This window comes from Microtus oregoni, unplaced genomic scaffold (assembly GCF_018167655.1).
Source record: "Microtus oregoni isolate MIOR12 unplaced genomic scaffold, Mior012 000028F_ref0000031, whole genome shotgun sequence".
NCBI classification, from domain to species: domain Eukaryota; kingdom Metazoa; phylum Chordata; class Mammalia; order Rodentia; family Cricetidae; genus Microtus; species Microtus oregoni.
Genome location: NW_024543087.1, coordinates 24,775,281 through 24,788,895, shown reverse-complemented (window position 1 = coordinate 24,788,895; position 13,615 = coordinate 24,775,281). Strand labels below are relative to the sequence as shown.

At 42.0% G+C, this 13,615-nt stretch overlaps 1 protein-coding gene across 3 annotated transcripts in view; it reads right to left on the bottom strand.

The window, feature by feature from the left end:
* Positions 1–13,615, bottom strand: part of Pik3cb (phosphatidylinositol-4,5-bisphosphate 3-kinase catalytic subunit beta) — a 103,582-nt gene that overhangs the window by 78,649 nt on the left and 11,318 nt on the right. Inside the window, exon 2 of one of the 3 annotated variants that reach the window (XM_041677211.1) lies at positions 3,387–3,486. The exons of the other annotated variants lie outside the window; for them this stretch is intronic. The gene's annotated coding sequence lies outside the window, so the exon portion shown is untranslated. The remainder of the gene's footprint in view (positions 1–3,386; positions 3,487–13,615) is intronic. 3 annotated transcript variants of the gene reach the window in all.

Sequence of the window (13,615 nt, the reverse complement as noted above, 5' to 3'; positions counted from 1 at the left end):
TAGCCTGGTCTTCAGAGTGAGTTCCAGAACAGCCAAGGCTATAGCAAAATCCTGTCTCAAATAAACAAACAAAAAACAAAAACAAACAAACAAAATAATCTAAAACAGACAGACCTGGACTAGTGAGGTGACTTAACAGGCAGAGGTGTTTTCAGCAGCAGGGAAAGACAGCCAGAGTCTGATATCTAAAATCCACAGAAAGGTGGACGGAGGGGACCAACTAGACAAACATATCCTCCGAATACATGAGTGCTGTGGGACATATTCTCTCTCTCTCTCTCTCTCTCTCTCTCTCTCTCTCTCTCTCACACACACACACACACACACACACACTAATAATAATAAATATTAATAATAAAATTTTAAGTCTGCCTTAACCTAAGCTTTCACATAAAGCTGTAGGCATGAAATGCACGGACAATTCAACACCCTCTTCCCCTGGAAAACTGGGCTGAGAACAAGGCAGACATTTATACTGTCCTTTAGCTACTACTTCCTCTATCGTGTGGCTGTCAAAAGGCTAAATGAGATTCTGGCAACATAAAAAAAACAGTTTTGAAAGGTCATGCTATGCAGACAGTCACAGCTTTCATAGTGTCCTTTCTAAGGAAGACTACATGACAATCTGACCAGTTATGTTCTGATTAAAAGCAAAATGCACATTGCCACTGCACTATCAAAGGACCAGAACTGTAGACACTCAATAATATCTTTATGAACATCGTTTTCCACTGTATAAACACACAGTGCTATTAGTGAAAAGGACCCTTGAGTAATGAAACAGAACTGGAGGTAAGACACCAGCTCCCCCAAACACTGACAGGCAGGCTAAAACTGGACCACTCTGTTCACTCAGTGTTTATAAACTTAAAAAACTTTCAAATTAAAACAGATCAACAGCAGACTTGGTGGCACCTGCCTATAATCACAGCACTTAGAACAGGGAGATAGGAGGTTCAGGAGTTCAATGTTATCTTCAGCAACATAATGGCTTTAAAGACCCTGTCTCAAAAAACCAAAAACATGATGGTGAATGCCTCCAACCCCAACATTGGGGAGGCAGAGGCAGAAGGATCAGGAGTTTAAAGACAGCCTTAGATACAGAAAAGAATTAGAGACCACACTATACTACACAAGACACTGTCCCGATAAACAAAAAACAAAATCACACACACACAAAAACCAAACCAAACCAAATTTTAAATGCATCATTTTCCAAGGAAAAGCATAATACTATATTCAGCTGGATGTGTACTTAGTGACAGAGCACATGCTTAGCATGTGTGAGATGCTGGGCTAAGGCTGTAGCACCTAGAAAAGAACATTAACACTGTTCGCAGACATGGTGGGGCACGCCTCTAATCGCAGCACTCTGGAAGTTGAGGCAGGAAAACAGTCCTGAATTAAGGCCAGCCTGGGCTACAGAGTGAGCCCATATTTCAAATTGACCATTCTTTTAAATTAGCATATAAAGTAACAAGTTTCCTATGGATATTCATGCATAGGTATTAAGTTTGGATTGGTGCCCTGACATGCACCCTGCCTACCCTCTGTTTCCACCCTACAGCTGCTTATTCCCTTCCGCTCCCGGTATTCCCCTCTCCACTTACACATCATGTGTTTTATTCCTCTTCCTGACTCACCCTGATCATTCTTCAGAATTTCCCTAATTTGATTACTTCAAAAACCGGCCAGCTGGGCATAAACAATGCATAGTTTTAATCCCAGCACTCGGGAGGCAGAGACAGGTGGATTTCTTTGAGTTTGAAGCCAGTCTAGAGCTAGTAGTTTTAGGCCTGTCAGAGCTACATAGTGATAGTGAGACTCTGCCTCAAAAAAATCAATCAATCAAACAAACAACCCAAATAAATGGGGCTAGAAAGATAGCTCAGTGATTAAGAGCACCGGCTACATACTCTACAAGAGGACCCAGGCTTAATTCCCAGCATCTACACAGCAGCTCACCACTGTCTGTCACTCCAGTCAAGAACACAAGTGTTGACAGGGCAAACATGCATGCAAAACACCCACAAAATAAAACAACAGGTAAAGCTAAAGCTGTTTGGTAGAGCACTGGCTCACCTAAGGTTCAATCTCCAGTATTGTCATACATACAAAAAAGGCAGTAAGTCAGTAAAAATTATCTAGCTTCTGAAATGTCCAAACTTGGGGGCTGGAGAAATGGCTCAGAAGTTAAGAGCATTTGTTACTCTTCCAGAGCACCCAAGTCTGATTCCCACCACCCACATGGTGGCGCACAACAGACAATAACTCCAGTTCCAGAGGATATGACGCCTTCTTCTGGCTTCTGTAGGCATTGCACACACATACATTCAAAGTACTCATACAGGGCTGGAGAAATGGCTCAGTGGTTAAGAGCACTGACTGCTCTTCTAGAGGACTGGGGTTCAATTCCCAGCACCCATATGGCAGCTCACAACTGTCTGAAAATCCAGTTCCAGGGGATCTGACACCTTCACACCAATGCACATAAAATAAAGATAAATAAATCATAAAAAATTAAAAAAAAACAAAGTACTCATACACACAAAAAATAAACTGTTCAAACTCATAGGTTAATAGCAGCAGCCTGGTTTTATGCTTGCTTTTGTTATCCATGCTACGAATGTGTGTTCTTGTAACTCCACCACCTGGTAAACGTTGTTTTTATTTTTGTTTGTTTTTCAAGACAGGGTTTCTCTGTATAGCCCTAGCTGTCCTGGAACTTGCTCTTTTAGACCAGGCTGGCCTCAAACTCAGACATTACTACTGCCCAGCACACCTGATAAGTCTTTATTTAAAACAACAAAAATAAATAATAAAAGAATAATAAAAAACACCTTTATTTTTTTTAAAAAAACTATTTATTTATTTATTATGTATACCATATTCTGTCTGTATGCCTGAAGGCCAGAAGAGGGTGCCAGACCTCTTTACAGATGGTTGTGAGCCACCATGTGGTTGCTGGAAATTGAACTCAGGACCTTTGGAAGAGCAGGCAATGCTCTTAACCACTGAGCCATCTTTCCAGCCCTAAAAACACCTTTATATAGTAGTAGTGTCTAACTACCGTGATCCCAGGACTTCAGACTGAAGGAGCTCAAGCTCTAGGCTAGCCTGTGCTATATGGTCAATTTCAGGCCATCTTGGACTACAGTTTCAAACAAACAACAAAAGCAAATAAGCAAACAAAAACCTCCTCTGTACTAAGCAGCCCTCAGTAGGCCCCTAGTTTACCTTAAAAAGAGGCCTAGGACTGCCCCCCATATAAACCCTGTCTCAAGAAATAGAAAAAAAAATTAGAAGCTAAACAATATTCAAACTTTCCTTCTATATTCAACTTTGTAAGAGACTAAGAAATAAAACCTACAAAACTGGACACTTACCTCAAAATAACAGCCCCCATTTCGGTGTTTTAGGAACGTGTGACATTACTTGGGTTTAAAGTGAAATATTCATGAAGACTCTTTCAGATTAGAAGATAAACTGAAAAATAAGAGGTTGAAAGCCAAGTATTAAAACCAGATAGTGTTAAGTGTTCACTGCATGTATGCGGCACTTGACTGTGTATAGTATACACATGTAATAAACAGGCTGAAGATCTTTTTATTTTTTTTTATTATTATGTATACAATATTCTGTCTGTGTGTATGCCTGAAGGCCAGAAGAGGGCGCCAGACCTCTTTACAGATGGTTGTGAGCCACCATGTGGTTGCCGGGAATTGAACTCAGGACCTTTGGAAAAGCAGGCAATGCTCTTAACCACTGAGCCATCTCTCCAGCCCCACAGGCTGAAGATCTAATGAGGTTGAGAAACTTTTATGTTGAGGATCCATGCTCCAGTGTTCTCAGTTCTGGACCAGTTTAAAAGTCTGATACCTTTTCCTTATATATTTAGGTTTATATATTTAAGATAAGTCTAAGTAATCCATAGGATATAGAACAAAACAGAAATGCAGGATCCCCAGGCCAGCCAGGCCCTGTCTCAAAAAAAAAAATTAAAAAAATAAAAATAAAAAACAACAACAAATTGCAAACTCCTACCCTAAGATAGTTCTACAAGGAAGTATGTCTAAATCCAAGCAAAGCTTAGAGGATAAGAACACAAGCTGAGCAGAGTCCACCTGGTCTGTCTGCATTCTGGCAGCCAATTACTACTGTAGTTTCAGAGGCTTTGGAAAATCTTCCCACAGGAAAAACCAACTTAACCCCGATGCTACCACGAGGTGTCCCCTGACCACTGAGAGAGAAGACAACAATGACACTTAGCTCACAGCAGAAGTCAAGGCTAACAAGCACCAGCTCAAACAGGATGTGAAAGCTATGTTAACTGACATCACCAAGGTCAACACCCTGGGTCCAGTCTAATGGAGGAGGGCAGGATCCATTCGACTGGCTGCTGACTAGGATTCTCTGCACACTGTCAACAAAGTCGTGATCACCACAGCCCAGCTAGCTAACTCTAAATGTAAGAATACTTAGTGCTGGAGAAAGAAACTTTTAGTATTGATCTTTCAGAGGACCCAAGTTTGAGTACCAGTACCTGATGTTGATCAGGCAGCATACAAAGCTCCTCGAAGTCCAGCTCTGGGGAAATCAAACAACCCTAGTCTCTACAGGCACGTGCATTCATGTACACACACCTAAACACTGGTGTAAATGTAATTAAAAATACATTTTTAAAAATTTTTGAATAAATTAAGCCAGACACAGTGGCTCACACCTTCAATCCCAGAACCCAGGAGGCAGGAGAACATGGATCTCTGTGAGTCTGAGACCAGTCAAAGCTACAGAATTGAGATCCAGTCTCAAAAATGAATGAATGCAGGCAGTGGTGATGCATGCCTGTAATCCTGGCACTTGGGAGACAGAGGCAGGCAGATCTTTGTGAGTTCAATGCCAGCTTGGTCTACAGAGTTGGTTCTTGGACGGCCAAAGCTACACAAAGAAACCTTGTCTCAAAAAAAAAAAAACCCTCACAGCAAAATATGAATGAATCTATGAATGATGATACAGAGCTACTAGTTCAAAAAAAAAAAGAATTTAAAGACAGAGGATGGCTTAGTATTAAATTCAGCACAGTTCCTCCTTTTAAGTAAGGAGCCAAAATTACATACACGATGTCAGCCATAGTCAAGACACTAATTCAGGGCATGGTGGCACATATTTTTAATCTTAGTACTTAGAGGCAGAAATATCTCTGAGTTTGAGGCTAGCCTGGTCTACATGGGGAGACCCTGTCTAATAAATTAATAAACAAAGATGCTGACTCTCTATTAAGTGAACAGCATTATCTGCACAGCATGGTGGAACGTATCTGTGTCACAGCACTTAGAAGGTGGAGACAGGAGAATTACAATTTCAAAGTCATCCTCAATTACGTAGTAAATTTGGAGCTAGTCAGAGCTACATCAGAAGCTTACGCCAAAAAACAAACAAACAAACAAATCACATTTATCTTTCCATCCCTACTCCGCTCAGACTGGAAGTTGACCACAGCACCTCGCTAGGAAAATCCCTACCCATTACCAATAGGCTGCCTCTCCAGTCCTGTTTACATTCTTTAAGACAGTAAGTGTGTCTGTCTTAAACAGACATTTCCAAGACTGAACTTGAATTCACTCTACCTCAAGCAGATCTTGAACCTACAATCTTCCTGCCTCAACCTCCCAAGTGACTAGGCTTCCTGGCAGGCACTAACAGTCTTAATTTCATGTTCTTCACACAAACACACTCTTCCTATTTTTTGGCTTTTTTTTTAAAGATTTATTTCTTTATTATGTATACAGTATTCTGACTGCATGTATCCCTGCAAGCCAAAAGAAGGCACCAGATCTCAGTACAGATGGTTATAAGACACCATGTGGTTGCTGGGAGTTGAACTCAGGACCTCTGGAAGAACAGCCAGTCCCCAGACCCTTTTCAGCTTTTATTTTTTTTTCTAAAGATTTATTTATTTATTATGTATACAACATTCTGCCTTGATGTATGCCCACACGCCAGAGGAGGGCGCCAGATCTCAGTACAGATGGTTGTGAGCCACCATGTGGTTGCTGGGAATTGAACTCAGGACCTCTGGAAGAGCAGCCAATGTTCTTAACCTCTGAGCCATCTCTCCAGCCCCCCCTTTTCAGCTTTTAAAAGCAGTGTCTCATGTAGCCTATATGACTTTGAACTCCCTACACATATACACCTGAATGAACATGCCAAGGTCCACACCCATGAGACACACACAAATGGCCCCTGAGCCCTCTTACTCTTGTTCACTTTACCGTGTAGGGTGTAGCCTGATTACTACATGAGCTAAAAGTTACCCATTCTCAAACACAGGAAGCTGGGGATAAGAGTTTAACAAAATTCTCTAGAATCCAGTTTCTCTTTTATAAACAATTTATTTTTATCATGTTCATTGGTGTTTTGTCTGCATGTATGTCTGTGTGAGGATGTTAGGAGCACTCGAACGGGAGTTAAGGACAGGTGTGAGCTGCAATGTGGGTGCTGGAAACTGAACCAGGGTTCTCTGGAAGGCTAGCCAGTGATTTTGAATGATGAACCATCTCTCCAGTCCCTAGAACCCAGTTTCTTTAACTATGGGTAATGACTATATGTAGGTTTTTTCTGGGGGATCACAGAAAAATTGGCAATATTAAAAGGTCTGTGAACATGCAACAGCCAAATATTAATTAGAAATGACCTAATGAATCTTAGGTGTTTCTGCAGCTTGCACTGCACTGCATCAGGAGACTGCTGCAACCTTGCCTCTGAACAAAGCAAGAATGCTGTGCAAGGCACCAGCTGTCATCATGCTGCCTGAAACAGCTCGACTCCTATCTGAGACTACTGCACGTTATGAATTACAAGGCTTTCACTGTACATACAGGGCTTTCTGCTCTTATAAACATAATGATTTAATTATGAAAACCAACACTTTTGGTTATTTCCTACTGTTACTCCTCAGGATGCGAAGTACCAAATTAGTGTGTCTTTAGATTGTGCTAAAATCTTCTATTCTGTCGTCAGGCATTGGTGGTACACACCTTTTATCCCAGCACTGAGAGGCAGAGGCTGGTGGATCTCTGTGAGTTTGAAGCCAGTCTGATCTACATAGAGAGTTGCAGGACAACTGAGGCTATACAGAGAAACCCTTTCTAAAAAACCAAACCAAAAAAACAAACAAAAGTTATATATGGGTCACTATCACCAGAATACATTGTACACATGTATAAAGCTGTCAAAGAAAAGAAAAGAGAAGAAAACAGAAGGGAAAAAAAAAAACTTTTTTTTTTAAATTGTTTTTTGAGTTGCTGACTAGAGTTTCATGAGAAATGGCTACATATATTTTGGCTTGGGATTAGAATATGATTTTCAACAATTTTTGAAGTGACCTTATACATACTTCTGCCATTAAAAATAAATAAGTGGCTGGAGAGATGGCTCAGTGGTTAAGAGCACTGACTGCTCTTCCAGAGGTCCGGAGTTCAATTCCCAGCAACCACATGGTTACTCACCACCACCTGTAATGAGATCTGGCACATTCTTCTGGCCTGCAGACATTCATGCAGACAGAACACTGTATACAAAATAAATAAATATTTTTTTAAAAAATCCTCTGTTTTAGCTGGATGGTGGTGGCGCATGCCTTTAATCCCAGCACTCGGGAGGCAGAGGCAGGAGGATCTCTGTGAGTTTGAGGTCAGCCTGGTCTTTAAGAGCTGGTTCCAGGACAGGCTCTAAGGCTACAGAGAAACCCTGTCTTGAAAAACCAATAAATAAATAAATAAACATGCGAGGTAGTGGGGTGGCAGCACACACTTTTAATCCCAGAACTTGGGAGGCAGAGGCAGGTGAATCTCTGAGTTCGAGGCCAGCCTGGTCTACAGAATGAGTTCCAGGACAGCCGGGCCACACAGAGAAACCCTGTCTCAAAAAAGCTAAAGATAAAAATAAACAAGTATATCTACCTGTTGTGAAATTTTTCTTTCATCTTTAAAATATAAAAAAGTAATTGCATACAAAATAATTATTTTAAAATAAACATCATTATCAATAGACCTTTGGTTTGTATAACTATTTCATATGCCTATGTACTAGGGGGTCAACTAAAAGTGTCTTGGGTGAAAAGTCCCAAAGGGAAAAGTACAAGAAGCCTACTCTACCGTGAGTAAAAAGAGATCATTAATCAAAACAGCAAGAAGTCAGGTGTGGTAGCAGCAATTGCAATCCCAGTGGAGGCCAGAAGGCAGAGGCAGGCATGTGGTGTGTTCAAAGGCCAGCCTGGAAGATGCAGGAAGCCCTATTTCAAAATTTAAAGAAATAAATTTAGGTCCCAAGAAGCTGGCTTATTATTAGATTCTAGCAATTGATATCTACTGAATTTTAATTACAATTAATTTTAAGATTTACTTTATCTGCTATCATAGTGCTGAAAGCCTGCTGTCCTGCCACTCAAGAGGTAGAGGATCACTGACAGCTTAAAGCCAGAAGGTCTGCCAAGGTTACAGTGAGAGCCTGACTTTAAAAAAGAAAAAATGAGGCCGGGCGGTGGTGGCGCACGCCTTTAATCCCAGCACTTGGGAGGCAGAGGCAGGCGGATATCTGTGAGTTCGAGACCAGCCTGGTCTACAAGAGCTAGTTCCAGGACAGGCTCCAAAACCACAGAGAAACCCTGTCTTGAATAAGCAAAAAAAAAAAAAAAGTTACTAAAATTATTTTTCTTGCTCTTTTTTGTGTGGTCCTACCGAGGCCTTGAACATGGCAATCAAAAACTCTACTATTGGTTGTGGCCCTGCCCCCATTAAAATATTTTTAATAATTTTAATTAAAATTATTAATTAATAAAAATACCTTTAATCCCAGAACTCAGAAGGCAGAGGCAGTTAGACCTGAGTCTGAGGCCAACCTATCTACTACACACAGCGAGTTACAGGCCAACCAGGGTTACATCAACAACAAAATGTGTGTTTTTTACAACAGGGTTATGTAGTTGATGATGAGGTAACTCCTGACTCTTCAGCCTCCACCACCCAAGTGCTGGAGTTATAGGTAGACTCCACCATACCTGGCTACAACTTTTTATTTTTATTTATGTGCATGAATGTTTTGCCTGCATGTATGTATCCGCACCACATACATGTCTGGTATGCTGAGGAGATCAGAAGAGGGTGTGGGACTTGCCCCAGACCTGGAGTTACATGCGGTAGTGAGCTGCCATGTGGGTGCTGGGAATCAAATCCAGGTCTTTGGATGAGAAACCAGTGCTCTTAACCTCTGAACAATCCCTCCAGCCCCTAAAATATTTTTTAAGGTAGGGTCTCACTATGTAGCCCTGGAACTAATTATATAGACCAGGTTAGCCTCAAACTTAGGGACACACCTACCTCTGCCTCCTGAGTACTGGGATTAAAGGGGCACCACAGCTGGGCGATGGTGGTGCACGCCTTTAATCCCAGCACTCAGGAGGCAGAGGCAGGCGGATCTCTGTGAGTTTGAGACCAGCCTGGTCTACAGAGCTAGTTCCAGGACAGACTCCAAAGCCACAGAGAAACCCTGTCTTGAAAAACCAAAAAAAAAAGGGGGGGGGGCACCACAACAAATCCACTGCGCCTCTCTTGAACCTTCATCAGCTTTGCATGCTCAGTGTCTCACACAGCATGAACACATCCTTTCAACAAATATTCCATGAAGAAATTAGTATAGGAAAATACTCACATGTTCTAATGTTAAAAGTGTATTATGTTGATGAAGTAGACTTTCCCACAACCAATAGAAATGTATGAAAGAAAACTCATGATAAATTGATAGCAATGCCAGAGGAAGAATAAAGAATACATTCAGACCTGGTGGATACAGTAGGGCAGACCTTCAAAGTTCTGCCCTACGGCAACAAGGAAAGCTGATCCCAAAGGCAACTCAACTCCAAACACCCACAGCTCCAGTGCTCTGACCGAAAAAGCATCCACCTCGGCATGGAGACAATCACACCACTGTTCTGAAAGGGTGGGAGGGGCAGTGCTGAGGAGGTAGGGAGAAACCAGCCAATGGTGACTAATACAAGTATCTGCAGTCTGTGAAATTCATGTGTATTTGAAAATTTTGTTAAAAAGTAGTAATAAAATAGGGCTGGGGTGTAGATCAGTGGAGGGGGCAGGCATGGCCCTGAGCTCAAACACCACCACCAAAACTAAGTTAAATATTAGTGTAAAAAATTGGGGTAGGGGGGCTGGAGAGATGGCTCAGCGGTTAAGAGCATTGCCTGCTCTTCCAAAGGTCCTGAGTTCAATTCCCAGCAACCACATGGTGGCTCACAACCATCTGTAATGGTGCCCTCTTCTGGACTTCAGGCATACACACAGAAAGAATATTGCATAAATAAATAAATAAATAAATATTTTTTAAAAAAATGAAAAAATTGGGGTAGGGATTAACCACAGTGGCAGAGAGTGTGTAGAAGCCCATGCTGCTCCAGTCTCATTAACACACACACACACCCCAAAATAAATGCAATAAACAAATACATCTGGCCTACTACCTTGGTGATATATCAGTACACTGAGATGTGTTCACTAAATATCTAAAGAAACACCTTTACCACAGATGTTTACCACAAATAAGCTATTTGCAGTAGGACCCAGGAGATTGGAACAAGATGCCACACTAGCCAAAGAGAGTGAGTGAATAGGCAATCCTCAGCCTCCCCCACGGCCACTGCAGCCTCCGCCTCAGCTGACAGCTTCCTCTGTGCCTCTACTCTCAAACTGTAAAATAAACCCCTAAATGCAGAGGCTATTGTGATTTTCAGAGTCTCTTTAACTTGGGTACCAGAAAGCCTCAAGCCCTTGGAACAAATCCGATATCCGGACGATTTGAATCCTCATCAGTCAACTCGCTGATGGTAAACATCATGTTGGAAACTCATCCAATTATGGTTAGATCATTTACAAACTAGCTGATACTGCTAGCACATTTTCTTTATGATATCTAATTACTTATTTAATGTCTGCACGTACACACACATTTTCTCGCTTGCTTATACACATGGCCTGGTATCTCGAGTAAATGAAGGACAGATGACTCTGAAGGAATCTTAATGTCCGGGCTGGAGAGACGACTGGCTGCAACGCTCGCTGTGAGAGGAGGACCAGAGTGTGGATCCACATATGCAGACACAGGCAAACAAACACTTTCTTTTCAAGTCAGGGTTTTTCTGTGTAGCCTCGGTTGACCAAATAGTCTTTCTTTCTCTTTTATTTTTTAAATGCTTAGTTTCTACTGGGTTTCCTGTTGTATACTTAAGAATAAACACTTTAGGGTCTGGAGAGATGGCTCAGCAGTTTAGAGCACTGGTTGCTCTTTCAGAGGTCCTAAATTCAATTCCCAGCAACCACATGGTGGCTCACAACCATCTATAGTGGGATCTGATGCCCTCTTCTGTCATAAAGGTGTGCATGCAGATACAGCATCATAAACATAACATAAATAAATCTTTGAAAAATAAAGAATAAAACACTTGGGATGCAGAGTCAGAAGAATAAGTTTAACACTACCCCGCTACAGAATGAGATCTTTTTTAAAATATTTTTTTATTTATTACGTATACAATATTCTGTCTGCGTGTATGCCTGCAGGCCAGAAGAGGGCACCAGACCTCATTACAGATGGTTGTGAGCCACCATGTGGTTGCTGGGAATTGAACTCAGTACCTTTGGAAGAGCAGGCAATGCTCTTAACCGCTGAGCCATCTCTCCAGCCCACAGAATGAAATTTTGTCTCAAAATCACAAAACCAAACATTTTTGTAGTTTCTTCTTCCAAAGCAGTGGTTCTCAACCTTCTTAATGCTGTGACCCTTTAATGTACATCTCATGTTGCAGTGACCACCCCCAACCATAAAATTATTTTCTTGCTACTTCATAACTGTAATTTTGCTACTGTTATGAGTCGCAATGTAAATATCCTGGTAAACAGGATATCTGATATGCAACACCTGTGAAAGGCTTGGTAAGCACCATCCCCCTGCCCCATGGGGTCAAGACCCACAGGTTGAGAACTGATGTTCCAAGGTCTACTGTAGGCAGTCTTTGCCTTTAGAAGATCTGAGCACAAGGAAGGTGGGGCACACCTGTAACCCTAAAGCTTAGACGGTGGGAGGAGGATCGAGTTCAAGGTCAGCCCCATCTATTAGAGAATTTGAGACCAGCCTGGTCTCACAGGCCTACAAGACACCCAGTGTCAATAGTAATGTTGACAATAAAGAAAAAAAATCAGGATTATGAGAGCTGCATCAATTAAATTGAAAGAACCAATAATGTCTACATAGACTGAGAGAGAGAGATGTTAACAATTAAAAATATAATGTTTGGGGGCGTTTTTGGTTTTTGTTTTGTTTTGGTTTTTTACAAATCTTCAGTGATTTTTTTTCCAGTTGTGAAGAGAAGGTACAGGACCATCACTGTCATATTCATTCTCCCACACTCGGATAATGGAGTCCCAGTGTGGTTATGGCTAGGACTGGATGATGATGAGATTCAGGAAAGCTGAGAAGAGACCAACAGCAAGTGAAGAGCTGCGGTAGCTATCAGAAAACCAAGCCCCTGGGAGCTATTTCTGGGATGCAATCACTCTAGTGTGACACACAGTTTGGGTCTTGACCACTCCCCCGATAAAGCAGGCCAGAGAAACTAGAAATTCCAAGGCAGATCATACAAATCGTATCTTAGCTGGATGTGATGCCTATGCGCCTGCATCTGGGACCTGTGGCTAAGTACCAGCACCTGGGAGGATAGTGAGTTCCAGGCCAGCCTGAGCTACACAGTTAGACGGTGTCTCTGATAAATAAATAAAATTCAAGTCTGGCTTCTAGATATCTTCCATTACTAGCCCAGCTTACACTTATCACTTCATAATTTATTGCTTACACCTGTAACCCCCACTTTGCACTCTGTCTATATGCAGAGTTGAGGCCAGTCTGGGCTACAGAAACTCATCTCACAACGGAGGGAGGGAGGGAGGGAGGGGGAGAGGGGGCTCAGCAGCTAAAGCACTTACTTTTCTTATCAATGACCTGGATCCAGTTTCCAGCACCCACATGGCTACCTACAGCTGCCTGTAACTCCAGTTCCTGGGGATGTGAGGTTGTCTTAGGATGCCATCTTCTGACAGCTGTCTTCTGACCTCCGAGGATGCCAAGCACATACATGGTACACTGCCATGCATGCAGGCAAAAAACAATCATACACATGGTGCACTTATATACACACAGGCAAACAATCATAAAACAGGAATCTTTAAAAAAAGGAAGAGAGCCAGGAGTTGGTGGCACACGCCTTTAATCCCAGCACTCGGGAGACAGAGGCAGGTGGATCTCTGTGAGTTCGAGACCAGCCTGGTCTACAGAGCTAGTTCCAGGACAGGCTCCAAAGCTGCAGAGAAACCCTGTCTTGAAAAACCCAAAAAAAAAAAAAAAAAAAAAAAAGGAAGAGAGGAAAGTGGATAGGAGGGAAGGAAAGGAAAGAAGAGCCCATACATAAGATGGCTCAGTAGGGCAAGGTGCTTGTTTGCTCTTCTCGGCAGCCTTTTAATTACCTGAACCCACATAGTTGAGACCCAATTCTTGCTAG